The sequence below is a fragment of the Myotis daubentonii genome, chromosome X (assembly GCF_963259705.1).
Source record: "Myotis daubentonii chromosome X, mMyoDau2.1, whole genome shotgun sequence".
Taxonomy (NCBI): Eukaryota; Metazoa; Chordata; class Mammalia; order Chiroptera; family Vespertilionidae; genus Myotis; species Myotis daubentonii.
In genome coordinates this window covers 92,524,359-92,529,518 of record NC_081861.1, presented here as the reverse complement: position 1 = coordinate 92,529,518, position 5,160 = coordinate 92,524,359, and the positions used below count along the sequence as shown (strand labels likewise).

Here is a 5,160-nt window from a genome sequence, read left to right as displayed (position 1 = left end):
TTCTCCCTTTCCTTCCTTGCTGCCAGCATTCCCACCCTGCACTTAGCCCTGCCAAGCTCTATCTTCCCTGTGAGAGCCAAGACACCAGCCCTTCTTCCAGAGCATTTGAAGGCATCACTTCATGCAGAAAATTGTTCATGTGCTGGACTGATAATGCCTGACAATCCTGCTGATAATCAGATGCTCACAGGATTCAGCTCTTAGTTTCTTTTTTTTTTAAAGAGGATAGTAAATCGTTTATTGATTACACATGATAATGGATGATACACAAGCTTCATATCCATCTATAATTTTATCTGGTACCATAATTCAATTTATATATATTGCATAGGATGTGCCAACAATCATTAATAACCAAATAAACTCCATGACTCTGCTTGGGTGACCCTTTTAATGGTGAACTCCAGGTCACAACACAGTAACTGTCAATTCAACTACACCAAAGTTTCTGAAGACAATGGCTTCTGTGCCCAAGCAGTTTGTAAATAAATTTCAAATGGAACCTGGCATCACCCTGAAGGAATTCTAGCTTCACACTGTTGGGGTAATTTACCAAGATGGCTTCAGAACAAACTAACTTTACATAGCACATTTAAAAAAAGACACATTTATTCAGCGTCATGATCAGACTATTACATTTACCAATCAATAGCATAGGTGCAAAAAAAATCTACATTAAAACCCTTGGTTGGAATGCTTTACACTTTCCACAGAACAGAAACTAAAATAACCTGTTATAAAATTAGTCACAAATACAGTCCTCGAGTTTTTTTTTGCCCATTCACATGAGTATTGTATAACACATGTCTTCTTTGTAGCAGCTAGGCCCTGCCACCACTGTGCTTGGCTGAGTTCACAAATCTGTTGTAACCTGTAGCTTCCCTGTCACTTCTCTGGCTCTCCTCTCCTGCTAAGCTTTGTTTCCTGGCAGTAATTAAAACCTTCTGCCATTGCCATAGCTACTGCTGCTGGAACCGCCATAGCCACCTTGGTTTCGTGGTATGGCAAAGTATTGACCTCCACCACCATAAGGGCCAGAGCTTCTGCCTCCAAAGTTTCCTCCTTTCATAGGCCCAAAATTTGAAGATTGATTGTTGTAATTGCCAAAATCATTGTAGCTTCCACCACCTCCAAAATTGCTTCCATCATTACCAAATCCATTACAGCCATCTCCACTGCCACCATATCCTCTGCCACCACAGCTGCCACCAAAGCCACCTCGACCACTGAAGTTTCCTCCATGACCAAAGTTGTTGTTTCCACCAAAACCACCTCCACGACCACCTCCGAAGTTTCCAGAACCACTTTGACCTCTTTGGCTGGACGAAGCACTAGCAATCTCTTGCTTAGATAGAGCTTTCCTTACTTCACAGTTGTGGCCATTCACAGTATGGTATTTCTGAATGACAATCTTGTCTACGGAGTCATGGTCGTCAAAGGTTACAAAGCAAAGCCTCTCTTTTTGCCGCTGCCTTGGTCAGTCATGATTTCAATCACTTCTATTTTCCCAGACTGTTCAAAATAATCTCTTAGGTGATGTTCTTCAGTGTCTTCTTTAATACCACCGACAAAAATCTTTTTCACCATTAAGTGGGCACCAGGTCTTTGAGAATCTTCTCTCGAGACAGCCCTCTTTGGTTCCACCACTCTTCCATCCACCTTGTGTGGCCTCGCATTCATGGCTGCATCCACCTCCTCCACAGTGGCATAGGTGACAAACCCAAAGCCTCTGGAGCGCTTGGTGTTTGGATCTCTCATCACCACACAGTCCGTGAGCGTTCCCCATTGCTCAAAATGGCTCCTCAGACTCTCATCGGTTGTTTCAAAGCTCAAACCTCTGATAAAGAGCTTCCGCAGCTGCTCCGGCTCCTTGGGAGACTCAGACTTAGACATGATGACTGCAACAGGGGAAATTCCAACGATGCTTACTCCGTGGCGTTCACCAGCAGAAAAGCTCAGCTCTCAGTTTCCACCACCTCCTGTGAGACCCATCAAGTCATCTCTGATTCTAAGAGGCCCTCACACTTAAGAATAGGGACTACGGAATAGGGACCACGGACTCCCAGGAGAAGTGGGTTGGCCTAAGGTGGGGGCTGATAGGCCTGGGGGGGGGGATGAGGACACATTTGTAAGTCCTTAACTAATAAAGAATTTAAAGATTAAAAAAAAAGCATCAATAAGCCCATTATGTGTTAACATAACATTAAAAAAGGAAAAAAAAAGAAAACATAACAGAGCTTGCTCCTTGGGGATCTCATGTTTCCTAATTTCCTTTCTCTAATTCTCAGCACACCACAATGGATGGGGTAGGGCCACAGGAACTAGGAGGTGCTAAGCTAACCTACACATATGGGCAGAGGCACTGTGGTCCTGAGCTGGGAAGTCTGTATTTCCCATACAGGTCCTGGTGACTGTAAGACCAGACTTTCCAACAGCAGGAATTTCACTTCTCCAAGAGGTGTCTAATCTCTTTTCTGGATGTCATATTCAGGCCTGCCTCAGTCTCTGGCTGCTTGCTTTGATGGTCCTGTGACACACAGAAACCCAGTCTCAATTCCATCTTCGAGCCACCTCTGAACTCATCCTCTGGGGAAGAAGAAATTCCTGTCAGGCTAAGGAGCATTTTGCAGCAAAGAAGAGATTAGCTGTCTCCCATCTACCAGAACTCCCCATAGTGTGAGCATTTAAGATGGTAGTCTTCTGTCTCTGTAAGAGGAATTCCAAAGTCTTTTGTGTTGGGCCTCTCTGTTGAGGAAACCCAGGGGACAGAAGGGGCTCAGAGATTTCAAGGTATAAAGGTATATGCTGCCTCTCCAGTATTATCAAATTTTAGATTGGTCACAAGAAAGATGGGAGCTAGAAGGACCCTCAGAGCCACCTTGCCCATTGGTTTCCAAACCCAGCTATTCATCAGGATCACCAGAGAATCAGACCATATCCCTTAAGGTTCTTATTTAGGAGGAGCCTGGCAATCCATGTTTTAAAATACTGATGTACAGCCAGTGCCCTCACATTATAAATGGGAGAAACTAAGGCGCAGCGAGGCATGTTTTCAAGGTCATATGGAAACTACCTAACTTGACATGTTCTGGTTCTAGTCTACCTTTTCTCATTCTAGCATCTCATTTATGCACCCTTACGATTCTTGTATAAGATACAACATGCCAGCTAAATTTTTTTTTTTTTTTTTTTTTTAAATTAAATCTTTATTGTTCAGATTATTACATTTGTTCCCTTTTTTTTCCCCCCATAACTCCCCTCCTCCCAGTTCCCGCCCCACCCTCCGCCCTCACTCCCCACCCACTGTCCTCATCCATAGGTGCACGATTTTTGTCCAGTCTCTTCCCACATCTCCCACACCCCTTTCCCCCCCAAGAATAGTCAGTCCATTCCCTTTCTATGTCCCTGATTCTATTATAATCAACAGTTCATTCTGTTCATCAGATTATTTATTCACTTGATTCTTAGATTCACTTGTTGATAGATGCATATTTGTTGTTCATAATTTGTATCTTTACCTTTTTCTTCCTCTTCCTCTTCTTAAAGGATACCTTTCAGCATTTCATATAATCCTGGTTTGGTGGTGATGAACTCCTTTAGCTTTTCCTTATCTGTGAAGCTCTTTATCTGACCTTCAATTCTGAATGATAGCTTTGCTGGATAAAGTAATCTTGGTTGTAGGTTCTTGGTATTCATCACTTTGAATATTTCTTGCCACTCCCTTCTGGCCTGCAAAGTTTCTGTTGAGAAATCAGCTGACAGTCGTATGGGTATTCCCTTGTAGGTAACTGAGTTTCTTTCTCTTGCTGTTTTTAAGATTCTCTCTTTATCTTTTGCTCTTGGCATTTTAATGATGATGTGTCTTGGTGTGGTCCTCTTTGGATTCCTTTTGTTTGGGGTTCTCCGCGCTTCTTGGACCTGTAAGTCCATTTCTTTCACCAGGTGGGGGAAGTTTTCTGTCATTATTTCTTCAAATAGGTTTTCAATATCTTGCTCTCTCTCATCTTCTGGCACCCCTATAATTCTGATGTTGGTACGCTTGAAGCTGTCCCAGAGGCTCCTTACACTATCCTCGCATTTTTGGATTCTTTTTTCATTTTGCTTTTCCGGTTGGATGTTTTTTGCTTCCTCGCATTTCAAATCATTGACTTGATTCTTGCGCTCCTCTGGTCTGCTGTTGGGCGTCTGTATAATATTCGTTATTTCAGTCCGTGTGTGCTTAATTTCTAGTTGGTTCCCCAATATAAGATCGAGGGTCTTATTAGTTTTCGTGTAGATCTCATTAAGTTTATCGGCAGCTTCTAAACAGTTCTTGAGAGACCTTAAAAGTGTGGTTCTGAACTCTATTTCTTCCATTGACAATTTTGTCCTGTTTCTTTGTCTCCGCATTTTGTTATGCTTCCTTGGTGCACCCCCTAGTGGTCTTTGTTATCAGTCTTATAGATAAATCTTGATTGTTGTAGCTAATTCCAGGGAGGGTTTGACCTCCAGGCCAAGTGGCAATGAGAATCAACTGTGTCAGCAGTGAGAGAACTTCTGTCCTCTAGGGAGGTGCTAATCTAGCCTTTGCCTGAGGCTATCCGGCAAATGCCTCTGTGCAGGGCGTGGGCAGGGCGGGTCGCACAGGATCAACAGGGTGGGCCAGAGAGAGCAGTTATGGCGGCTCTCAGTCCTGTCCCGAGGGGCTCTGCCTCTCTGAGTCCCAGCACCCGCTGCAAAGCTCGGAGAGAAAGCTGCACTCTCTCTGACCGAAGCCAGACAGTCCCGCTTCTCCCGTTTGAGTCTGGGTCCCTAAAGACTCGCCCGGATCTGGAGCTCAGAGTCTGCGACTCCCTCCCGATTGAAAACAACAACAGTGCCCTCCGCCGCCAGCCCGCTCCGCGCGCTCCGCACCTCAGAATTTGACTTCAGCACTGTGCCTCCTCTGAGTGTCCGTATGCGTTTCTCTTTCCTCCTAGTTGTAGGACTTCCACTCAGCCAGCGTTCCTGTGGTTCTGGGCGATGTCCGTTCCGTGTTCTAGTTTCACTTTTGAAGTAGTTGTTCAAAGCAGCAAACTCCGGCGTTAACCTATGCCACCATCTTGGTTCTCCTTCCATGCCAGCTAAATTTGAATTTCAGATGTACTTATACTAAAAAAGTATTGTCTATCTGGATTTCAA

General features: G+C 44.2%; 1 pseudogene; it reads right to left on the bottom strand.

Moving 5' to 3' along the window:
- Positions 1-204: 204 nt before the first annotated feature.
- Positions 205-1,949, bottom strand: LOC132223303 (heterogeneous nuclear ribonucleoprotein A1-like; annotated as a pseudogene).
- Between the last annotated feature and the right edge of the window lie 3,211 nt (positions 1,950-5,160).